Here is a 26008-nt window from a genome sequence, read left to right as displayed (position 1 = left end):
AACTGAGGCAGAAGAACGGATAAGTGACCTGGAAGATAAAATAGTGGATATAATTACTGCAGAGGAGAATAAAGAAAAAAGAATGAAGAGAACTGCGGACAGTCTCAGAGACCTCTGGGACAACATTACACACACCAACATTTGAATTATAGGGGTCCCAGAAGAAGAAGAGAAAAAGAAAGGGAATGAGAAAATATTTGAAGAGATTATAGTTGAAAAATTCCCTAATATGGGAAAGGAAATAGTTAATCAAGTCCAGGAAGCACACAGAGACCCATACAGGATAAATCCAAGGAGAAACATGCCAAGACACATATTAATCAATCTATCAAAAAATAAATACAAAGAAAAAATATTAAAATCAGCAAGAGAGAAGCAAGAAATAATATACAAGGGAATCTGCATAAGGTTAACAGCTGATCTTTCAGCAGAAACTCTGCAAGCCAGAAGGGAGTGGCAGGACATATTTAAAGTGATGAAAGGGAAAAAGCTACAACCAAGATTACTCTACCCAGCAAGGACCTCATTCAGATTTGACAGACAAATTAAAACCTTTACAGAAAACCAAAAGCTAAGAGAATTCAGCACCACCAAACCAGCTTTAAAATAAATGCTAAAGGAACTTCTCCAGGCAGGAAACACAAGGGAAGGATAAGACCTACAATAACAAACCCAAAACAATTAAGGGAATGGTAATAAGAACATACATATCGATAATTACCTTAAATGTAAGTGGATTAAATGCTTCAACCAAAAGACATAGACTGGCTGAATGGATACAAAAACAAGACCCATATATATGCTGTCTACAAGAGACCCACTTCAGACCTAGGGACACATATATATTGAAAGTAAGGGGATGGAAAAAGATATTCCACACAAATGGAAATCAAAAGAAAGCTGGAGTAGCAATTCTCATATCAGACAAAATAGATTTTAAAATAAAGATTATTACAAGAGGCAAAGAAGGACACTACATAAGGATTAAGGGATCAATCCAAGAAGAAGGTATACCAATTGTAAATATTTATACACCCAACATAGGAGCACCTCAATACGTAAGGCAAATGCTAACAGACATAAAAAGGGAAATCGGCAGTAAAACAATCATAGTAGGGGACTTTAACACCCCACTTTCACCAATGGACAGATCATTCAAATGAAAATAAATAAGGAAACACAAGCTTTAAATGATACATTAAACAAGATGGACTTAATTGATATTTATAGGACATTCCATCCCAAAACAACACAATACACTTCTCAAGTGCTCATGGAACATTCTCCAGGATAGATCATATCTTGGGTCACAAATCAAGCCTTGGTAAATTTAATAAAATTGAAATTGTATCAAGTATCTTTTCCAACCACAATGCTATGAGACTAGATATCAATAACAGGAAAAAATCTGTAAAAAATACAAACACATGGAAGCTAAACAATACACTACTTAATAATGAAGTAATCACTGAAGAAATCAAAGAGGAAATAAAAAAATACCTAGAAGCAAATGACAATGAAAACATGATGACCTAAAACCTATGGGATGCAACAAAAGTTCTAAGAGGGAAGTTTATAGCAATACAATCCTACCTTAAGAAACAGGAAACATCTCAAATAAACAACCTAATCTTACACCTAAAGCAATTAGAGAAAAAAGAACAAAAAAACCCCAAAGTTAGCAGAAGGAAAGAGATCATAAAGATCAGATCAGAAATAAATTGAAAAGAAATGAAGGAAATAATAGCAAAGAGCAATAAAACTAAAAGCTGGTTCTTTGAGAAGACAAACAAAAATTGATAAACCATTAGCCAGACTCATCAAGAAAAAAGGGAAAAGACACAAATCAATAGAATTAGAAATGAAAAAGGAGAAGTAACAACTGACACTGCAGCAATACAAAGGATCATGAGAGATTACTACAAGCAACTATATGCCAACAAAATGGACAACCTGGAAGAAATGGACAAATTCTTAGAAAAGCACAACCTTCCAAGACTGAACCAGGAATAAATAGAAAATATAAACAGACGAATGACAAGCACTGAAATTGAGACTGCGATTAAAAATCTTCCAAGAAACAAAAGCCCAGGACCAAATGGCTTACAGGTGCATTCTATCACGCATTTAGAGAAGAGCTAACACCTATCCTTCTCAAACTCTTCTGAAATATAGCAGAGGGAATAACACTCCCAAACTCATTCTACAAGGCCACCATCACCCTGATACCAAAAACAGAGAAAGATGTCAAAAAGAAAGAAAACTACAGGCCAATATCACTGATGAACATAGATGCAAAAATCCTCAACAAAATACTAGAAAAAGAAACCAACAGCACATTAGAAGAATCATACATCATGATCAAGTGGTGTTTATCCCAGGAATGCAAGGATTCTTCAATATATGCAAATCAATCAATGTGATACTCCATATTAACAAATTGAAGAATAAAAACTGTATGATCATCTCAATAGATGCAGAAAAAGCTTTTGACAAAATTCAACACCAATTTATGATAAAAACCCTCCAGAAAGTAGGCATAGAGGGAACTTATCTCAACATAATAAAGGCCATATATGACAAACCCACAGCCAACATCATCCTCGATGATGAAAAACTGAAAACATTTTAACTAAGATCAGGAACAAGACAAGGTTGCCCACTCTCACCACTATTATTCAACATTGTTTTGGAATTTTTAGTCACAGCAATCAGAGAAGAAAAAGAAATAAAGGAATCCAAATTGGAAAAGAGAAGTAAAGCTGTTGCTGTTTGCAGATGACATGATACTATACATAGAGAATCCTAAAGATGCTACCAGAAAACTACTAGAGCTAATCAATGAATTTGGTAAAGTTGCAGGATACAAAATTCATGCACAGAAATCTCTTGCATTCCCATACACTAATGATGAAAAATCTGAAAGAGAAATTAAGGAAACACTCCCATTTACCATTGCAACAAAAAGAATAAAATACCTAGGAATAAACCTACCTAAGGAGACAAAAGACCTGTATGCAGAAAACTATAAGACACTGATGAAAGAAATTAAAGATGATACAAACAGATGAAGAGATATACCATGTTCTTGGATTGGAAGAATCAACACTGTGAAAATGACTATACCACCTAAAACAATCTACAGATTCAGTGCAATCCCTATCAAACTACCACTGGCATTTTCACAGAACTAGGACAAAAAATCTCACAATTTGTATGGAAACACAAAAGACCCCAAATAGCCAAAGCAATCTTGAGAAGGAAAAACGGAGCTGGGGGAATCAGGCTCTCTGACTTCAGATTACACTACAAAGCTACAGTAATCAAGACCATCTGGTACTGGCACAAAACAGAAATATAGATCAATGGAACAGGATATAAAGCCCAGAGATAAACCCATTCACATATGGTCACCTTATTTTTGATAAAGGAGGCAAGAATATACAATGGAGAAAAGAGAGCCTCTTCAATAAGTGGTGCTGGGAAAACTGGACAGCTACATGAAAAAGAATGAAATTAGAACACTCCCTAACACCATACACAAAAATAAACTCAAAATGGATTAAAGACCTAAATGTAAGGCCAGACACTATATAACTGTTAGAGGAAATCATAGGCAGAACACTATATGACATAAATCACAGCAAGATGCTTTTTGACCCACCGCCTAGAGAAATGGAAATAAAAACAAAAATAAACAAATGGGACCTAATGAAACTTCAAACCTTTTGCACAGCAAAGGAAACCATAAACAAGACCAAAAGACAACCCTCAGAATGGGAGAAAATATTTGCAAATGAAGCAACCGACAAAGGATTAACCTCCAAATTTACAAGCAGCTCATGCAGCTCAATATCTAAAAAACAAACAACCCAATCCAAAAATAGGCAGAAGACCTATATAGACATTTCTCCAAAGAGGATATACAGATTACCAACAAACACATGAAAGAATGCTCAACATCATTAACCATTAGATAAATGCAAGTCAAAAGTACAATGAGTTATCACCTCACAGCAGTCAGAATGGCCATCATCAAAAAATCTAGAAACAATAAATGCTGGAGAGGGTGTGGAGAAAAGGGAACCCTCTAGCACCATTGATGGGAATGTAAATTGATACAGCCACTATGGAGAACAGTATGGAGGTTCCTTAAAAAACTAAAATAGAACTACCATATGACCCAGCAATCCCACTATTGGGCATATGCCCAGAGAAAACCATAATTCAAAAAGAGTCATGTACCACAATGTTCATTGTAGCTCTATTTACAATAGCCAGGACATGGAAGCAACCTAAGTGTCCATCGACAGAGGAGTGGATAAAGAAGATGTGGCACATATATACAATGGAATATTACTCAGCCATGAAAAGAAACAAAATTGAGTTATTTGTAGTGAGGTGGATTGACCTAGAGTCTGTCATACAGAGTGAAGTAAGTCAGCAAGAGAAAAACAAATACCGTATGCTAACACATATATATGGAATCTAAGGAAAAAAAAAGGTCATGAAGAGCCTAGGGGTAAGACGAGAATAAAGACACAGACCTACTAGAGAATGGACTTGAGGATATGGGGAAGGGTAAGGGTAAGCTGTGACAAAGTGAGAGAGTGGCATGGACATATATACACTACTAAACGTAACATAGCTAGTGGGAAGCAGCCACATAGCACAGGGAGATCAGCTCGGTGGTTTGTGACCCTCCCTGTGGGACAGGGAGGGTGGGAGGGAGACGCAAGAGGGAGGAGATATGGGGATATATGTATATGTACAGCTGATTCCCTTAGTTTTAAAGCAGAAATTAACACACCACTGTAAAGCAATTATACTCCAATAAAGATGTTGGAATAAATAAATAAATAAATAAAGACAGAAACTATTTGCAACAATGGAATCAAGGATGCAGCAGCTATCATGTTCCATATGGTGGCTGCAGCACCACCAGCAGCAAGTTGTCTATCTTCAGTGGTGCCCACAGGAGCATGCCAAACAGACCACTGGTGTACGACCCTGGCAGTGTCCTTTTTTTAAAAAAAAAAATTTTATTTATTTATTTGGCTGCACCGGCTCTTTGTTGTGGCACACAGGATCTTTAGTTGTGGCATGCAGGATCTAGTCCCCTGACCAGGGATTGAACCCATGTCCCCTGCCTTGGGAGCATGGAGTCTTGGCCACTGGACCACCAGGGAAGTCCCCCTGGCAGCATTCTTGCTTGCTGAGCTTTCTTTGATTCCTGCCGTTTTCTGAGCCTGGTTTTAAAGCTTCTCCTTTGATTCTGAGAGTTACTTATGGCCTTCCAGTAAATTCCTTTTCTGCTTAGATTAGCCAGAGTCATTTTCTGTTGTTTACAACAAAGAATCATGACCAGTAAGAAGAGCTTTGCTGCAGGCTGATGAATCTCTGAATATGGAAGGTAAGGCCTAGAGTCTAGTGGGGTACAGGGATAATAAAGTAGACAGAGCTGAGTTTCTTGGGACACCAAAGGGAGGTGGTCTGGGGTGCAATCTTAAAGAAAAGAGAGAAGTCTGGTTAGTAGGGCTGAAGAGCCTGTGGAAGAAAGGAAACAGGAAAAAATCCCAAGGAGCAAAAAGAAAAAGGGCAGGGCTTCTCTGGTGGCACAGTGGTTAAGAATCCGCCTGCCAATGCAGGGGACACGGGTTCAAGCCCTGGTCCGGGCAGATCCCACATGTCGCAGAGCAACTAAGTCCGTGCGCCACAGCTGCTGAGCCTGCGCTCTAGAGCCCGCGAGCCACAACTACTAAGCCCGCGTGCTACAACTACTGAAGCCTGTGCGCCTAGAGCCCGTGCTCCACAACAAGAGAAGCCACCACAACGAGAAGCCTGCACACTGCAACAAAGAGTGGCTCCCGCTCGCCGCAACTAGAGAAAGCCCGCGCGCAGCGACAAATACCCAATGCAGCCAAAAAATAAATAAATAATGTTAAAAAAAAAAAGGCAAAGGAAAGTGAAATGATAAAGAAATACTTTATCAAATAAAAGCCTAATCTAAACAGACTCACTGTTTAGAATCCTGCCTCCTTCCTTGAATCTGCTCTGCTCATAGTTCCTTTTCTTACCGGAACTGCTCTTGTGAGGTTTGCAGTTCCAAAGCCTCCGGTGAGATGCCATTTGCTACAGCTGAATTTTTTTTAAAAGTCAAAACCTAAGTAAATCTGACAATTTTTTTAAAAAGTGGAATATGAAGCATGGGTTATGCTTCTACAGGACCATCGATGAGTTTTGTTGTTTGGTTGAGTATTTAATGTATTTTACTGCTTGCTGGTCGTTATTTAGAGATCGATTAACTGAAGCATGAAACTTTGGAAAAACCAACAAAGAATGCTCTATTGATGAGGTTTATGAGGTGAGTAGTGATAGGAATTCCATAAATCCCACATGGAAGTCTGTATTATTCCAGTCTCTCCTCCTGGATTCCTCTCCATCCCTGTCCGTGTCTCTCTTTCCCTAGTCTTTTCTCCATGTTTCTCTCTCCCTCAGCCTGTGTGTGTCTGTCTGCATCAGTTTCTGCTTTGTCAACTCCTCATCTCATGTTCAAAAAGGGTTTACTGTACCTCACGAAAATGCATACAATATAGCAAGATAACATCGACTCAAAGTAGATGAGAAAGGAAAGGAAAACCACAGAGCAGGGTCAGAAATGAGACTAATACAAAATTGCAGACTATGAAGCCCTACTCTCAAGCTGTGGGTGCCATAAGTATCCTCCACGTTCTCCAGCAGTCATTCCAAAGACGGAAATACAATTCAGTGTCCATAAGATCAAATCATCCCAATTGCTCCAGCTTCCTAAATCTGCATAATAACATAATTTATGACAACGACACGTCACAATGACACAATTGACAGCAAATTCCTCCATCTCACAAATGGCCCTGCCACACTTAAGAAGCAGAAATCCCTGACAGAGAGTTCACTCACCTTCCCTGGCTGGAAGCGCTGGTTTCCCAGTGTGCTTAATGGGAGTATTACTTCACACAGCAGCTAATAAATTTGTGGAATTCATTACCCCCTGGAGAAGGTGCAGGCAGGAAATAGAAATGGATTAAAAAAGGGTTTGTCAAATTCATAAATGGTGAAGCCATAAATAGCTCTTCCTTTGTTTGCATTTAATAACATTTCATTTCGTGACCGACCCCACCCCCATACCAGCCATTCTAAAGTACAATCTTACAGCTCCTTACCCCTTTCTCCAGTAAGATTTCTGACGATATATATAACACAATATATACTTATGTCTAGAAATATTATATTTTTCATTCTTTGTTAGTAGAAGTATATTTCAAATTTGAGTAGCTTTGTTTAAATAGAGATAAGATGCTTTAACAGTCTTTACATTTTCAGTGTATTTTATAACTGTACACAACACATAACTAAATTAATAATTTCAATGCTGCAATGCCAACTTATACCCTGATTTAGAACAAATTCATCATGCTTTGACAACCCAACTGAAGTAAACCTGGCCCTGGGAACATTTTGGAAACTTTCTTATTGCTCAAGGCCCAAAAGGGAGTGAGGAAGGTAACTGGGGTTGGATTAAGCTTGAGCAGCACTTGGCCTGGGCAAGGAGAAAGTAAGTTTCTGTGGTTTTGTGTAGCAGCTGGTGCCTGTCTAGCCTACGATTCTGCCTGCCTGAAAGAGGGGAGATACGCAATCAGTGTTTGCAGGGAACCAGCATGGCTACAGCTGACCCCTTCCAGGAGTCACCCATCGGTGTGACCGATGTGGCAGTTCTGGGAACCAGGCCCTCTTCAGCCGGAGCTGGGCTTTCCCTATCCTCTCAAAAACCTCTGAGCATAACAGTGAGAGACAGGACTCTGCTGAGCTTCAGGTCGCTTTCTTATCTTCAGTTTGGGGAAATTCTGGAGAATTTACCAAGTCTCTGAGTGTCTGGGGAAAAGTAGCCAGAAGCCACTAGATTCACTGTCTTTTCAGAGAAAGAACTTCTGGGCACCCTGGGAAGGAATTGATATCAGGGTGTCTAGTTTATACCAGGGAGAACCGAGGCTTATGTGCATGGGGTTCTTTGGGCCTTTAAATTCCAGGAGTTATTTTTTAGAATGATTTTGGAGGTGGGAATGAGGGTAGTAAAAATAGTTATGCTGCCATAAACATCTGCCCTTTGTTGTGTTCGGATTTTTGATAACTGTCACCAACACGGCAGAAGCAGGTCTTGAGACCTAGATTCAGGCCAAGAAAAAGAGGCCAGATGTTCTCCTGGTCTACCTTCCCTGTAGTCCCACTGGGGCTTGCTCTGAATATCACCTTGGACAAATTGCTTACCTCCTTTACATCTTCTTCCTCAGCCCTAAAAACAGGCAGTGACCTTATGCTGAAGGTCATTTTCAGCTCCAGCTCCCATCCCTCCTTCCTGGGCTCTTGGTTCCGCTGGAGTAAACAGCAGAGCTAAGTGCCCTGTTAAGGGTGCTCCTGCCGGCTACCTGCTAAACTCACATGATACTCCTAAGTACTGACTTTTCTCCTGGTGTGCATCTCACCAGAATATTCCTGCTGAACTGTAACACAGCAACATCTGTACTAAGCAAGAACTGTTTGAAGGTTTTCAGGAACCCACCAGAAGAGAGTTGGGAAAGCAAAAGCAAGTCACCTGCTCTTTAAAACGAGAACGAAAAGGAAACATCTCAAGTTGTTGTAAAGATCAAATGAAATATTTAGCCACCACGGTGTCCTGTGTACACAGTGCTGTGAATCCTACAGTGTGTATACTGGGAGGTGACCAAGACTGTCTTTGCACAGAAGAAACTAAGGTTCAGAGAGGTGAAGAAAATTCTCCAAGTTGACATAATTCGGAAGTGGTAGAACTGGTTTTTAAACACACAAATATTTGACTCCAGAACTCACGCTCTTAACCAGTGTATTTATGAGTTGTTTGGCTTTGCAGTGGTCAATGCGTGTGGGCTTTGGGGTCAGACAGGAAGAGATTTAAAAGGTGACTCTACCGCTCACCCGGGGTGACTCTGGACAACATAACTGATTTTGCTGAGCCTTAGTTTCCTCATCTGTGATGATTAAATGAGATTATATGTATAAAGCACCCAACACAAGGTAGGCTTCGGCAGATGGTTTTTGTCCTGAGTCCGTCATGTTCCTAAAGCGGACCCTGAGAAGAGGCTTTGGAGGCAGTAGTTTATCAGGGAAGTGATCCTCAGAAGTACAAATGAGGAAGTAGGGAATGTGTGACAGGGAAGGAACAAGAGTCAATAAAGGGTATGTTATTGGCCAGCTAACCACTGTGAGCAACTGGGGCTCAAACCCATCTACACTGTCTGAGAAAATGTGTGGAAGCCAGCACAGAATCATCCCACCAATGCAGCAGTTCTCAAACCTGAGGACACAACAGCATCTCCTGGAGGGCTTATGAACACCGGCGGCTGGGGTCCCTTCCCAGAGTTTCCCGACGAGAAGGTATGGGGCGGGGCCCAAGAGTTTGCATTCCTAACTAGTTCCCAGGTGATGCTGAGGTTGCTGGTCCAGAGGCCACACTCTGAGAACCACTGCACTAAAAGATGGGAAGTGGGGGTATGGAGACACTGACCTGTTCCCTACTGATTGAGACGCTCCATTGTTCGAGGATGTAACTCCCACGCACATATTTCCGCGACGGCCTGCCGTGGTGAAGCAAAATCAAGCAGCACCTGAGCAAGTTTTCAGGCAGAGCAAAAGAGAAACAGGTGTTTAGAGGTAGGAAGCAACTGTCTCTCACAGCAGCTGATAAACGCAGGTAAGCTGAGGGATAGGGACAGGGCATCAACAGTGTCTGCTCTATTTTCTCTTCCCCATTGTTGCTGCATTTGTGACCATTATTAGTCTCCAAGCTGAAGGGCTATAGTCTCAAGGTCATTGGTGGAGAAATCTCTGAACCCAATGGTTCTGAAGGTGGAAAACTCCCTCAGCCTGAGGCTGACAGCAGCCGTGAAGGACTCTTCCAGGTCAGCAATTTCTTCAGTGAATCAAAGGAATGAGGAGGAGAGGAATGGAGCCAAGGCCAGAGCAGTCTACAGTGACTCTGCAGTGATCAGCAGACCCACCATGACCCAACGCAAACTCCTGACCGCACTGAGGCACTCTTTGCAGGCATATCCTGCAAAGAGGATGCATTTTATTATTATTTTTTGTGTGTGTGGTACGCGGGCCTCTCACTGCTGTGGCCTCTCCCGTTGCGGAGCACGGGCTCTGGACATGCAGGCTCAGTGGCCATGGCTCACGGGCCCAGCCGCTCCGCGGCATGCGGGATCCTCCTGGACCGGGGCACGAACCCACGTCCCCTGCATCGGGAGGTGGACTCTCAACCACTGCACCACCAGGGAAGCCCAAGAGGATGCATTTTACGTTGAAATCATGCAGGGTGCAGAGCTCTCCCACACGTTCTTTGTGCCCTGGGGAGCAAATGGCTAACACCGGCGGTAAAATGGGACTGTTCCATTATTGTGTTCCACATATATATTTAATTGTCAGCATTGCAATAGCTTTGACTACAAATAAGCACTATCTCATTGCCCATCAGTTGTTTGATGGGAGGAAAAAAGGCAGTTTGGAGATGATTTTGAGATGAGACACTTCATTATCATCTTTTTGTATGAGGTTTTGTTTTCATTCTTCACTTCCCTCATCCTCTACTCAGCGCTTATATTTTTCTACAAATTCAATATCAACATACTACCGGCACTACAAGATATTCTAGCTTTCCTCCGAGTCCTGAGGGGTTCATTTACTAATTCCAGATAGCTGAAGTAGTATTTTTTTTCTTTTCTCAAAACACTTTTATATCTCTTAATTCCTTCATCCTCTTAAGAATGCCTTGGGCTTAGAGCGTTGGCAAGAACACTATTTGCAAATGAGGAAACTGAGGCACAGAATTGCAAATTGAGTTGTTCAGGAATTGAAGGGCAGTGATAGAGCTGATTCCCAATAATCTGCAGAGTATCATGTTCAGTTTTGCTCATGTGGCTAGAAAATCTTTGGACATATTAATCAATGAGTATAGAGAATTCCCCATAGTTCCTTTTCCCTTTATTCAAGCAAATAGCAGAGCTCTCTGCTCAGTACCCCAGGGTAGGTATGTGGTTCAAAAAGTAAAATTAGCACTGGAGAATTCCACGAGTTTCTGGAAGAAGGAGGAAGGAAAGTAGAAGAGCAGAGATGGGGTGGCGGAAAGGTGCAGCAGAGACTTAGAGGATGGAGAAACACGGAAAGAGAAGACTGCCCTCAGACCAGAAAGGGACTCCCTGAGGTTCAGGAAGAGTGGGAAGAGAGGGCTGTGTCCCAAGTCAGCAGGGATCCAGACCCCCACCTCCTGGCACTGCAACCAAGGAGGAGGCCAGACCCCAAGAGGAAGTGCTGTGCAAGGTTCACACCCTGGACTCAACAAAGATTTTCAGAGCCCGGGCATATTCAGGAAGTAACAGTGTCCCAACAACTGAAAGGCCCATGAGGACAAAGACATAGGATGTCTCAGTTTATAGAGGATGAGCAGTCACAGAGGTCCCCGCAATTCTCCCCATGTCCGAAACTCAGCACTGAGTGATACCTGGATCATTGACCCAAGTCCGTGAGGCAGAGGCTGGGGGGCAGGGGTCAGTGTAAAGGGGGAATCCTCAGAATGGCTATTAAGTATCTATCAGAGGAAGAGTGACTCTGACTTATAGGATATAAAGTAAGTGATATTTCACACACCTGAGTTTGAGGCTGAGCTTTAAACTTGTAATATTTGTTTTGTGTTGGGCTGCCCCCTGCAGGCCAATAAGGCCTGCACTTGCCCAGCTTTAAGCCTGAAGAAAGCCCAGAGTCAGCAAAAGAGACCTCAATGGTTTAATGAATGGGGAAGCTTACACGTCTGAAGCAAGGTCCTGGAGCAACATCCCACCATATGTGTGGTGGATGGCGGCAGGCAGGATGTGGAGGCAGTCTTCGCTCCCAGGGAGAAGGGGAGACTATCAGTTATGGGGGAATTGATGTCAGGTGGGCTCATTAGTTACCAGGGAAACCAGTAGAAGGGCATGCCCCTCACCACCCTTTTGATAAGAACAATCACCAGCTGGGGCATGGGGCAAGTATGTAGGAAGGTCAGTCACGTGCATAGGGTGTAGGTGAAGCGGGGACTGGTGGAGCAGGGGATGTACAGAGAACAAGAGAACAGCCATCTTGAGGAGCCTGACCATACATTTTGGTACCAGCAACATTCTGGAACCAGGGACAGTCTTAGGTAAAAGAAGTGAAAATTTCTCTAGACTCTTCCATCCTGAAATGCTGGTGCCCCTCCAGGGCTTTCCTCTACTGCCTCCTGGCTCCAGGGCTGCATCTTCCTAGATGCTTGCTCAAGGCACACCTTCCACTACCACCATCAACACACCACACTAGAATACCAACTAGATTATTGAATAATCTTCATCATTCTTCTCTCCACCCAACCCCTAGGAGCTATAACACCCAAAGCACAACTTCCATCAGAAAGAACAGATGACCCTGCAGAAATTCTCAAATAAGGATGTAGGAGTAGGGATCCAGATGTAGGGATCTAAATAGTGATAGGAATAGAAGTGAGGCATGAGATTCTTATGTTTACCAAAATGGACATGGTAGGAAGAGCTCAAGAAGAGCATCTTCAAAATCAGGGCATGGTTGTTAGGGTGCTGTAGACACATAAGCCATGCAGGACAAAAGGTTCAGAACCACTGCATTATGTTAACTCATAAAAGGCTTTGGAACTATGGAAAGCCAGGAGAGCAAGGAGGATCCCAGCTCTACCATTTATTTACATTGTGCAAGTTAGGACAAGCATCACAGGTCATTGTTATCGCACAGGATGATACTAATATTAGCAACAGCAGCATCTGATCACTATCATTTCTATACTACCACTTACAGGTAATTCTTAATTGAGAAATTATCATAGAATAGGTATTGTTTTAAGCTACACACAAACTGTTTGTAGAATTATTTTTATTCCTGGTTTCACATGAGGAAACTAAGGTACAGAGGTTTAACGGCTTGCCCACACAGACACAGTTGCAGACACAGAGAGTAAACCCTGTGTGTGAAGTGAGGGCTCTGAACCACTCTGCTGTCCTGTGCATAGAGGGGTTAGGAGGATTACAGGAGACAATCTAGGACAGTGTTACACACATATTAAGCCATGCCAAGGGGATATAATCATAAGAAAACCAGGTTCCTTCCCAATTCATGATGTATTGGTCAGGGTTCTTGGTTGTAAAGAGGCAACATACCTCTGGGAAATCTAAGCAGCAGGGAGTTTACCCAAAGGATATCGAGTGACTCAGAACCATGGAAGGCCTGGCCAACAAGACTTGGGTGGACAGTAAGGGCAGGGAGGCATAGTGAAGACCCTGCCATAATAACAATCTACTCAGGACCCACCACCAGCCCTGTTGACTCCAGCCACTGACCACAGCTCCACAGAGCTTTGCCACCCCCAGACCCTCCCTGCCATGCTGCCTGACTCTAACACAGTCACAGCCACCAGGCAGAAGGTCTAACACCCACCCCCTGCCCTGCATCTTTTGCCTCTCCTTCAAGTCCTAAGGGCTCAGTCAAAAGAAGTTGATGCACCACACTTAGGTCACAGGCTCACTGCTTATCTTGCTAGGGATCTATCACAGTCAGCTATTGCCACAATAGTGCTGCATAACAAACCACCCCAAAACTCAAGAGCTTGTGTCAATAAGCATCTGCTTTTCTGGCTCACTACAGGTCAGCTGGGGTAGCTCTGCTTCAGACTGCAGATCAGTGGGGATCAGGTCTGCTCCTTGAGTCTCCCATCCTCCTTATTGGCTATAAGGGGCATGTTTTTCTCAGGTACAACATCCTCAGTGCAAGAGCATAGCTGAAACACACGATGCCTCTTGAGGCCCTGGTTTCAAACTAGCATATTGCCACTTCTACCTATATCCCATTGGCCAAAGAAAGCCGTGTGACCAATCCCAACATCAACAGAGTAGGGAATTGCACTCTCCTCACTTAATGGGAGGGGCCGCAAAGTCACATGACAAAGGGCATGGATATATAATTCTAATGAGGGAGGGTGTAACATATTGTGAATTCACTTTCTCACTTGGGCCAAAAAGAAGGGATATGTTTCCATTCACCAAAAAGTAGAAATGGTGTTCAGCTTCTACTCAGCCCACTACTCATTTCAATGGGGAGGCCTTCTGGAGACAAGGGGATCAGACTGAGGAACCTCAGAAACGGGGAATCCTCCCACTTCACACGATGAGTTACAATCCCAGCACAAGGTCCAACTTAGAATCAAGATTCTATTGTAAGCTTTTGAAGATGTGTACTTATTTGGTATGTTTCAGCTTGTGATACCCATCAATTGTGTTATTTCCCTGGATGATTTTTTTTTCAATTCTTATTAGAAATGACAGCTCTTTTATTAAAAAGCAGGAAATATTATATTGAAGGAAAATACAAGCAACAGTAACCAGGTAATAAAGGATATGAAAGTCCTATCTTGCCATAAGAGAAGAACTAACCACATCTTTAGAAGATTTGCAGTTTAAGTGGTTTATTAAATCTGACACCAGGCCGGCAATTACCACCAATTATTTGGTCATTGTGTCAGTTCCATTTAAAGTGAGAAAGTTACTGATGGCAACAGCTTATTTTTAATAACTGATTTCAGAGAAAACCATTTCATGTCCAACTGCTACTTCCTGACCTCCTGAACTCCAGAGAGAAGACTCGTACCTGTGGGGTTACTGACGTGAACCCCAATCCAGGAGAGCAGTGACAAGATGCTATTGCAGGCTGACAATAAGTTATGTATTCCCTCAGCTGCTCATCCATCCTACCAACACATGGGTGCAAGCACTTGATGCTAGCCCCTGCAGCAATCCTCCTAAATACGCCACATTCATCTAAAATGCTGAGCCTGAAAACTCCCACCACCATTATGAAGGGTTCCTCCTCGGAGCAGGAAGAGATTTCACAGTTTCTTGTGGGGTGGTGATTATGCGTGAGGAAATGCAATTTTCCAGGTCTATAAATCAACCCCCGCTTTACTCATTTAATAAAGAGTTGAGTGTTTTTGTTTGATTGCCTTTGCCTTAAATTTGTGTTCCTTGGGATGAACAAATGGCTCTCAAGTCCCAGGAACACTGGCAGGACAGCATCTTACCTGCACAGGTTAGTGCATGCCACTGGGGGAATAACTCCCATCTTAAGTTGCCCAACTTAAATGAAGTCACCTTTTTAAAATCCACATTTCTTTCTGTTTTAAAGCCCCACCTCCTATAAATTACATCAAATTTACATAATTTAGGGACTAAGTATTTTATACCTTAATATACTTCTCTTCTACTTCTAGGCACTTGTGTTTAATATTATGTTCAAGCCTCCCCCACTCCCCAAGTTCCTTGCTTGACTTGACTTCTTTTATTCTCTGACTCCCTTAAGTTACTATTATGATTCTGGAATCTAAACAGCAGCAACAACAAAAACCCAGAAAGCATAAATTTAAGACTTTTTTTTTTTTTTTTTTTTGCGGTACGCAGGCCTCTCACTGTTGTGGCCTCTCCCGTTGCGGACGGAGCACAGGTTCCGGACGCGCAGGCCCAGCGGCCATGGCTCACGGGCGCAGCCGCTCTGCAGCATGTGGGATCCTCCCGGACCGGGGCACGAACCCGCGTCCCCTGCATCGGCAGGCGGACTCTCAACCGCTGCGCCACCAGGGAAGCCCTTTAAGACGTTTTAACCATCCAATCTACCAAGATGTCTGGATAGATAAGGTGTCCAGATTCAGGTTTGGTGTAGAGTAACTACTGGTTACAGATGAGACTGAGGCCTTCTTTTTCAAATTTTGTCAATTTTGATGGAGTAGGAGAGAAGGGAGAGATGGGGGAAGAAGGAAGACATTAGGGGAATCCTACATATTCTTCTTTTATTTATTTATTTATTCTATTTTTGGCTGCGTTGGGTCTTCGTTTCTGCTCATGGGCTTTCTCTAGTCGTGGCGAGCGGGGGCTACTCTTCGTTGCAGTGCGTGTGCTTCTCATTGCGGTGGCTTCTCTTGTTGCGGAGCACGGGCTCTAGGCGCGTGGGCTTTAGTAGTTGTGGCTTGCGGGATCAGTAGTTGTGGCTCATGGGCTCTAGAGCGCAGGCTCAGTAGCTGTGGCACACGGGTTTAGTTGCTCCGCAGCATGTGGGATCTTCCCAGACCAGGGCTCAAACCCGTGTCCCCTACGTTAACCACTGCGCCACCAGGGAAGTCCCTGGATATTCTTATTCAAACAGACAAGCAAACAAAGACTGAGAGGACCTTTAAACCTTGTGGTAAAGGCTTCTCACTTGAGGCAACACATGTCATCATCTGACTCGAGCTCTGAGCCTCTGTCTATTCAGCACGAGCACAGCTGCTTCAGGAGAGAGAGACCGAAATAGAAAACCAGCCATGGTAATGAAATGTGACGACTTGCTTGAGAAAAGACATGTTTGATGTGTTTTCCAACTGGATGTTTCTAAAATTTATGGCAGTTTCGACAAGATTTCCAAAGAAATCTTTTCTCTTACTCATTTCAAGCCTGTAAATCGATACTACCCTTATCACTGCTGCAGAGAGGCATCAAAGAAAACGTTTCTTCCCAACAGGGTTCACAAATTACATTTCAGTCTTCGGAAGATGTGTCTCTCCTTGGCAAACTCGGGTCTCTCTCAGATGGCTCTCACCCACATTCCCCAGCAGCGCCACGCCTTATTGTAGGTAAATTACCTGCTCCCTTGAGGCCTCAGTTTTCTCATCTGTGCAATGAAGAGGTTCAGCTAAAAAAATCTTTAAGCCCCCTTCAACATGTAACAACATTCAGAGACCCAGATTTTACAGCAAGCCTGAAGGCTTTTTGAAGGACATATCATATCCATAATAGTGGGGAGAGGGACGTTCTAGAAACATGAAGAGAAAAAACAAAGAGATGTTTTAAATAAGGATTGAGCTTCTAGTAATAACCAAGTAAACATCCTGCCCCACATAGGATAAATCCTCTACATAATCCACAGAGAATAAGCCCTCCACCGGTAGCCACTAGGAAATCTGGACACATACAGGAGGAGCTATATGGAAGCACAAGAGGGTGAAGAAAAGTCGATTCCAGTGAGAAGTCTGAGCACACAGGAGGGAGTTAATACAGAGTAAACACTCCAATTTCCTGCTTCTCTTCTAGCCTGAGGGCAGGCTCAGTAGCGTACACAGAGCACCAAGCATGGCTGGAAAAATCATGATTTTTTTGGTCTAGGGAATCAGAGTACTGAGTCCAAGGTAACTACGGTCATTGGAGAAAGGGAAAATTTGAAAGGGAATACCCACGTTCTGCCTGCCCACAGGTCTGGCTGAGTCCTGACCATGCATGCATAGAGCAGATTCAAAGCCCCTCACCTAAAGGTAAAAGGTATAAACTGAACTGACTTTGGTCTTAAAAAAAAAAAAGAGAGTTTGGAGCTCATATCCAACCAAGTCATGAAAACATGTGACTCACAGAGGAAATTAATAGAATCCATTCTCTACAACATGACATTCATAGTGTTCATGGTACAATCCAAAATTACTCACAATATAACAAATCAGGAAAATGAGGAGCCTTACCATGTCAGTCAGAGTAAGAAAGAGGCAGAAGAGGAAGGCTCTGATATTTACCACTTGTCTCCCTTCCTATTAGGTCTGGCTATAGCAGCCCATCCCACAGTATTTTAAATTTTCATCCCCTTCACACTCCTCAATCCCAAGAGCCATTTTATTTTTCTAAACTTTGTGTTCAATGAGCAAAACTGTGAAATGATGATGGAGAGAGAGAGAGAGAAAGAGAGGAAGATTGAGAGAGAGAGAGTGAGAGGGAGGTATGAGAGATATTTTTGTACTTTGGAGCCACAAGTTAACTTGTCTTGAATATTAGAAGTAATGTGAACTCATTTTCTACCTCCAAACTGGTGAAACAAAATATACTGACTACAACTACTAAATGAAAAAAGCAGATTATGTAGAATAGTACGCTTTGTATGAATCCACTGTTATGAAATATATATCAATATCTTCACAGGAAAAAATGGTCATAAGGCCAAGAAGTTGTTAGCAATGGTAATGTCAGGGTGGTGGATTCTTATTGCATAATTTTTCTTATCTGTATTGTCTGAACTTCCTGTGATGACTTTGGATTTTGGTAACAAGGAAAAAATTGTTGTTTTAAGTTTACTAAAGTGCTGAATCTGTTTTCCTTCAATAGATTGACCTTCTTTTTAAGGAGTGATGTGTATTCTCTTCCCAAGAAATACCACCATTTCCCCTTTTTCTTTCATTTTAGATAATTAGAACAGGGCTGCCAGCTTGGAGGCCATTTCAGATGTCAATCTACAAAGCGGTCTAGAAAGGTAGGAAATAAGCCATGGAACATTTTAAATTGCCTTTATAACCTTGATTACAAAAAGGAGACATCCCCTTTGTGATTTCTGTTTCTGAGAGGAGGGTGTTATGGCCAAGGGCTTGGACGCTCACCAAATCCTCCTTCCCTTCCATGAGCATTATTAAAGAGAAGGTATCACACAAAGGAATTGTGAAAATAAACACGGTATCATTCATATGCTCTGTGAGCTCATCTACTCCAAAGGGCCATTCCTTCTGCAAGATGACCAACAGCTGCCCTGCAACATGAGCGCCTCTGTAATGGGGGAGTCACCCCTTACCACGGTTCTGCTTGTATATCCTACAGGTACCTCAAACACAAAGAACCCAAACTAAATTTATCAACTTTTCTCCCCAAGACAGTGCATTTTATGTGTTCTATCATTGCCCCTGCCTTGACCCCTGCCCCACTAGCCTGTAAGCAGGTCAGTGACCCTTTCTCATTTCTCCATGTTACCAGTGCCTACAATAGTACAGATAATATAGTAGTTGCTCATCCATGCTGTGGAATTACTATTGAATGAATAACAGGTATCCCAATGGTTTTCTTTAAAAATCCAAGTCTCTCGGTAAGCGTTTATCTTTGATCATCTTATCTGTTCAATTTCTGCTGCCCTTCTTTTGATTGTGATCCTGTGTTGTCTTGGAAGCAATTGGTCTCTGTCAATTCTCTTTTGCTAATTATCTCAGTGCCCATATCCAAGGTCATCTATTTCAAGGAACCTGTTGGGTGTCAACATTCTACATGTAGTCATCTTCTTTGGTTAACCCTCCTAAGTAAGATTTGACAGAAAAAGGCATTTTTGAAATTTAAGGGTGAAAGAGTGGCTCAATACAATAAAAGCTCAGTAATTTGAACTAAGTAGAGGGAAGGTCAGTCTGACAGTGAAAAGTACAAATTATGAATTCTTTTTTTTTAATAGAGAGTGAGTATTCTCATGTTTAGGAGGGTTATAGACCAAAATAAAAATGTATCATTAAAAAACTGATGATATATTATGGTTGGGAAGAGAGAGGGACAGGTAAATGCAACCAGAGGCAGAAAGGGGCAACGGCACTGAGGCTAGGACACAAGTTACCAGGAAAACACCAAATGTCAAAAACACAGCCTCTCTATAGAGGCTGCTGAACTATCTAGAGAGATGAGAGGCAGCTTAGGAAATATGAGAGAGGAAATGTCGCCCATGTTTTGACCTGAACTGATGTCATGACCAAACAGATGTAGCATTTAAGGTGAAGCAGGCATAACTCACTGCAGTGGAGAGGAGAGAGGCCGTCAATCAGCAGTGAGCATCTGCTGGACATCTAATCCAGCCCCTGTGCTGTGCCCGGTCCTTGAAGGACCATACACCCATGCAAGTGTTAAGCTGCTCACCTAGGCCCAAACTCCGTGAGGACAAATACCATCTCTCACGAAAGCCTGAAAGAACTAAGCAAGACCCTATGATAGCACATGATGGCAAGACACAGATTATGGAAACCAGGAGGATGTGGACCAGTGGAAACCATTATGGAGGACATGGATCTCGCGTACAGTTGACAGGGTAGGATTTGGTCAGACAGAGAGGAGGAGGGAAGCAGGTGCAGGGGGAGAACCATGTGAGCACGACCCAGGAGTGAGGAGGGGTGTACACTGCCCTGGGGTGATGGCTGAGGAGACAGTGGAGGCTCCACACAGGGGATGGGAGGTCAGAAGACTGACCAGCTGAGGCAGGAGGGGATCATTATGCAGTCACTGTGTGCCGGGCACCGCTCACAGCACTGGGCTCACAGCAGTGAACAAACAAGGCCCCAATAAAGTTCAGTAAAGTTCCAATAAAGTTCCCTGAGGAACTCATCAGGAATTACACCAGCTACCATTTAGTACACACAGAGATCTTGTTGAAAAACTGGTAGTGAGATGATACGTACCCATAATAAAAAGAGAAGACACCCAAATAAATCTACCCCACCCCAAAAATACCCCACCGGTTTTATCCAGCTGATACTGGCCAAGGAGAAGGAAGTAGTTACATCAACTGGTAAAAATAACCAGCTCTGCCATTGTACTTCTTGACAACTCTGAGTAACCTGGCAAGATAGGAGAAGCAAAGTAAAGAAAGAAGGAGGTAAAGGTGGAGAAGAGCCTCCAAAATAATTATGTCACTTTAAAGAGACCATCAAATCAGAATAAATATACTAATGATTCTTTCTTTTTGAGAAATGCTGATTCATGCCTTAAATCATATCTCTATTTACATGCAAAATAATTAATATGTCAAACATTTGCAAACCAATCTAGTTTCAAGGAATATTTCAAGTTGAATGTTTTCTCATCTGCATGGAAAAGCTCTTCATAGGATAAACTAAGTTGAGAATATGAATGTCTTTAAATGCTTTTATTCCTAGCTGTTCCTTTTCTTCTTACCAAAATAGTTAAAGAAAGGGTCATTTCAATTTTGAGCAGCAAATATTATTTTAGAGAGCTGCTTCCAAGTGTAAACATTTTCATTCATTTTCCTTTAAATTGCACTATTTTATTGAACAAATTATTTGCTATCAGGGACTAAACAAGGGACCACATTACTCTGAAAGAAGTTGAAATATTGTATTAGAGACTGGCAGGCTGTCATGGCAAACTGGGCATGACCCACCACCCCTACTCCCACCCCTAGCCCCTACCATGATTCTTAAGCTTCTGTGATTGAATCACAAGTCTGGAAAACTCAATTTGGAAATTGTGGGAAGACAGATCTTAATTGAAAAGTTCATTTCTAATGAAATGCGAGGTGGTTAAAGGTTGGGCTGGCAGGGTAGATCATTCGAGTCTTTATTAATAACACCAATTCATTTTAATTCAGTGAAGCACATAATGGGCATCAAGCTTTTCAAGTTCACACACGTCCCTGTGCTTGGAATCCCTAATATAAAGGAAACCATAAACAAGACGAAAAGACAACCCTCAGAGTGAAGTAAGTCAGAAAGAGAAAAACAAATACCGTATGCTAACACACATATATGGAATCTAAGAAGAAAAAAAAAAAGGTCATGAAGAACCTAGGGGTAAGATGGGAATAAAGACACAGACCTACTAGAGAATGGACTTGAGGATATGGGGAGGGGGAAGGGTAAGCTGTGACAAAGTGAGAGAGTGGCATGGACATATATACACTACCAAACGTAAAATAGATAGCTAGTGGGAAGCAGCCACATAGCACAGGGAGATTAGCTCGGTGGTTTGTGACCACCTAGAGGGGTGGTAGAGGGAGGGTGGGAGGGAGGGAGATGCAAGAGGGAAAAGATATGGGAACCTATGTATAACTGATTCACTTTGTTATAAAGCAGAAACTAACACACCACTGTAAAGCAATTATACTCCAATAAAGATGTTAAAAATAAATAAATTAATTAAATAAAACTTTTCTTATTTGGTAATAGATGTTTTAATAATTTGCATCTTTTTAAAATTTAAATCAATAAAGAATTACAAACTTTAATTATATCAACAGTAAGAATTTTAAACCACGTTGAGAATTTATATTTTAAAATTTAAATCTAGTCAATATATTCTAACTGTAACATAGCCCTCTAAAGATAGAAGTATTTGTGATGGCAGATGGGCAGAACAATCATTTAGGTAACATCTAGGAATATTGTTACAATTACTTTACATAAATAGAAATCCATGTCTTTGTTAGTAAGGTACCAATAATTTGCATTTTAATAAGAGGTTACCTGCAGCTGGCTTATACTAATTATAAGTGCATTGAGTTTTACTAAGCCAGTAGTACCCACCGGCCAGTGACAAACTTTCTAAGTCTTAACTTGAATTCCCTGTAATTATTCTGCAGTCAGCTAAGACTCCAGCAAAGAGATGAATGAAGCCCCTTGAGATTACTGTACCTTGGATAATCAGAGGTGGTTGGCGGGGTCAGTTACTGTTTGAGTTTGTTCCATAGCTGCTACGTGTAAATCCCTTTACTAGGAGCTTAGGCAAAGCCTTGAGAGCATGTGTTTCATTGCTTTTATCTCTGCAACTGCATCCATTCTGTGATGCAAGACCTGGAGGGCTCAAATGGACCATCTCCATGGAAAGTGAGGGCATTGTAGAAGGGCTGTGTTTCTGAGGAAACAAAAGAAAACTTTCTCTTACTTACAGGATGGAAGAGAGGCAGAATTGTTGGCTTAGTGAAAAGGACTCAGGACTAAGAGTTCGGAGACATGAGTTTTCTACTCTTCCTTGGCTGAGATAACCAACGAAGATGAGTTTCTTCTGCAGCCTTGTACTATTATACGATTATCTACAAGCAAGAAATACAACATGGAGCAGCAAAGGAAAAGAGGCAAATGGAAAAAGGAAGAGAAAGAAGAAGTCCTATCGTGAAAGTAAAAACAAATAAGTGAACAAGTAACCCATGAAGCACCCACCAGTGCAAAATCTAACATACCAATGCCGTCATATGAGCTGAATAAATGTTCACAGTGTTTCTGGTTTAATTTACTGATAAAATGAATACCTTCTGGACGTTACTGAGGTTATAAATATAACTAAAAATAGCCACTTGCCCTCAATCTTACAAGCCCATAGAAAAAAAGACATACACAAAAACATTATTAGTAAACAAATGATGTGGATAAATACTGTTCATTCAAATAAGGTTCAATAATCTTGTGAGATCTGGGAAGTAAACTTTAGAACACAGAGGTTTCCAAGCCTGGCTGTGTGTTAGAATCATAGCACAAAACTTTTTTATAAAATAGAGATGCCTGGATCCCAATCCAAACTTCAGAGGGTAGACCCCCAGAATCTGTACTTTTAACCTGCCTCCTAGGTCATTCTTATTCAGTCACCCTGGCACCAGAAATGGTGCAAATTCTGAAACCAATGCAGCCACTTTCATAGCTTTCCCAGTTCTAAAGAAAGAAAAGAGTCACCTTTGTTAATCCTCCAGAAATGGAAAAACTTCCTTAGTCAATCCAGAACCCAGAGTACCTTTATCCCAATTCACTTTACCCCAATCCTTTGCTCTTTACAGTTGGTTTTTCTTTGAGACAGTCAGGGATAGGAAGGACGGAGAGAAGGTGTTAGATTCTCAACCTTAATGGATATTTCTGGGAGTGTGACGCAGGCTCAGCAGGCAGCACTGTACAAATGCATTGAGATTGCATCTAAGGACAGCTGGAAACATTTGGGAGGGAAAAGCAGCTCCTGTGGCTTTTAACGCCTGCCAAAATGACCTTACTATAAATGAGGAAATAGACAAGGAGCTCACCACAATGACCATACCTCCACGTGGTGACAATGACAGGACTAGCGCTGATCCCTGAATCCCCAGTGAGCTCTTTCCACAAGGCCTTCCCCATCTCCCTCCCAGGCTGCTGCTGGCAGTAATGGAAGTGAAACGTACATGGCCTAGTGGTCCTGCCAGGACACTTATTTATGTAGGAAATGGATGACTAGCAAAACAATATGCCCTCGCTATGCCCTTAAGATATATTGTTTCAAGGTTGTTCACTTATTTATTTAGCTTTAGATAGCTAAAAGTTCACATTTAGTACTTCCATTTCCCCCTAAAATTGTGTTTGTGGCTAGGAATATATACTGCAACAGTGAGTCATCGTCCCTGGCCTCTGAATTCACCTGAAGATGGGGGAGACCAGGCCTGACACTCTGGGCTGCTGGTGGCCATGGGGCAAGATTGTTTAGCTCCCACAGTAGGACCCATATGAAAGATTGTTTAGCTCCCACAGTAGGACCCATATGAAAGCTGAAAAAGTCCTTGGCCCAGGAAAACCAGGTGAGGGTAGACAAGTCCATATCCTAGGTCTGTGTAGTCGAGGTGGTGATAGCCAAGATGGGGAGGACCCTCAGTACGACAAGACAGGTGCATGCAGGGGCATCAAATTGCTGTGTTTTTATTTCCATGTGCTTTTATTTTCATGGGGCTATGCCCCTGGGTCTCCACATCACTCCTCCCCCACAGATTCAATGTCCCACCAGATAAACTGGCTAAACCTGGGTTGTGTGCCTACGCCTAGGTACCTGGAGCTAATGAGAGGCCTGGCCCCTTCCAGCGTCCTCCTTAGAAGGTAGAAACCTGCTCCACATAAATTCCCACACAGTGGTGAGTCCAAAAACACGAACGGTAACTGCCTACTATACACACCATCTTTGTCCACATTACCAAGGTGCAAAATCTTCAACTCATCTTGGAATATGAGAAGAGAAGGTTTTCTGTAGCTCAATCTTATAGCCCCTTTGTCCACAATGTCCCTCCCCTGGGACTCTTCTTGCATTCATAGGCCCTTGTGTAAAGCCTATTTCAATCACCTCCAATTGACTACCTCATCCCCTCCCCTGTCAGTCAACCCTCTGTCCTGCTAGTGGCAGAAAAATACGTCAAAGGCACAGAGCTCTGATCATGTACCTTCTCCCTCAATGACAACTGCCAACCAAATTAGATGTGTGCTCTTTTTTTTTTTCACATAAAGTCTTCCATATCGTGGTCCACCCAAGTACCTTTCCAGCCTCTACTTTCCCACCACTCCCCTGTAACTACAGCTTCCTGCGTCTGTATCTTTTCTCCTGCCAGACCTTCTACCCAGAAGCCTTTCCCCATATTTCTGGTTAACCCTGCTGATCCCATAAAGATCACCATAAATATCTCTTCCTTCACTGAGCCTCTCACAATGACTCCCCCAATTGTATCCCCTTCCCCTGAGTTCAAAATCATTCACTTGTCCCATTTGTCTTTCTTAGAGCACATTTTACGTTGTTTTTACGATTATATCCTATTACTGTCCCCACCCCCAGATCCCATGCCCTTTGAGATCAGGAATCATATCTTACTCATCTTCAGGTCCCTTTTCTCCTCTCTTCTGAGCCCTGTTCCCCTAGCATACACCACAGTGCCTCCTATCAGTTAGTCAATAAATATTTGTTAAATGTAACTAAATTTTGTCGGTTAGGCAGAGAAAAAGAGCCAGTATTGTCTGAGTTTTATGGTAACTTGAGCCGAAATGAAGTAACAGCCCTGGACTGGCCTTTGCCTTTTCTCCTGGATGTAGAACATACCCGGAAAGCTTTGGTGTCACCCAAACCTTCCCTCATAACTGTCATTACTTGCTTTATGTCCAGCCTCCCCATTAGAATATCAACACTGCTAGGGCAGGAATCTTGCTTTATCTGATTCATCTCTGTATTCTTCGTGCCTACCTCAGTGCTCAGCACATACTAGGTACTCACAAAACATTTGAAGAGAATTGGATCAAAGTGAACTGAATCTTATCTAATCTGATCTAACTGCATGGAATCTAAGGGAGGAAAGTGGTAATGGGGTCTTTCACTTCTTACAGTTAGCAGACACCTCTAAGGAGGGGTGCCCAAAATAAAGGAAGGGGACATGGTCTTCACAGGAAATATGTCTTAATAGAAACTGACCCAAGCAGCTGAAGCATTGCCTCAGGGCCACAACTGACAAGGGGGAAAGCATGTAAGACAACATTTCTTTAAAAGAACCAGATGGGGACAAGTAACATTTTACTAAAGGAAGGTTCACCTTAAGGCCTTTCTGTCTTTTCACT

At 42.3% G+C, this 26008-nt stretch overlaps 1 long non-coding RNA gene across 2 annotated transcripts in view; it reads right to left on the bottom strand.

Annotated features, from left to right (window-relative positions):
- The window catches only part of LOC137230488 (uncharacterized), a 204733-nt gene that overhangs the window by 129557 nt on the left and 49168 nt on the right, over nucleotides 1-26008 (bottom strand). The window contains exon 2 of one of the 2 annotated variants that reach the window (XR_010946163.1): nucleotides 6940-7030. The exons of the other annotated variant lie outside the window; for it this stretch is intronic. This is a non-coding gene — a long non-coding RNA (uncharacterized lncRNA). The remainder of the gene's footprint in view (nucleotides 1-6939; nucleotides 7031-26008) is intronic. 2 annotated transcript variants of the gene reach the window in all.

The sequence above is a fragment of the Pseudorca crassidens genome, chromosome 1, assembly GCF_039906515.1.
Source record: "Pseudorca crassidens isolate mPseCra1 chromosome 1, mPseCra1.hap1, whole genome shotgun sequence".
Taxonomy (NCBI): domain Eukaryota; kingdom Metazoa; phylum Chordata; class Mammalia; order Artiodactyla; family Delphinidae; genus Pseudorca; species Pseudorca crassidens.
The sequence above is the reverse complement of the archived record's forward strand: the minus strand, read 5'-3'. Positions and strand labels throughout refer to the sequence as shown.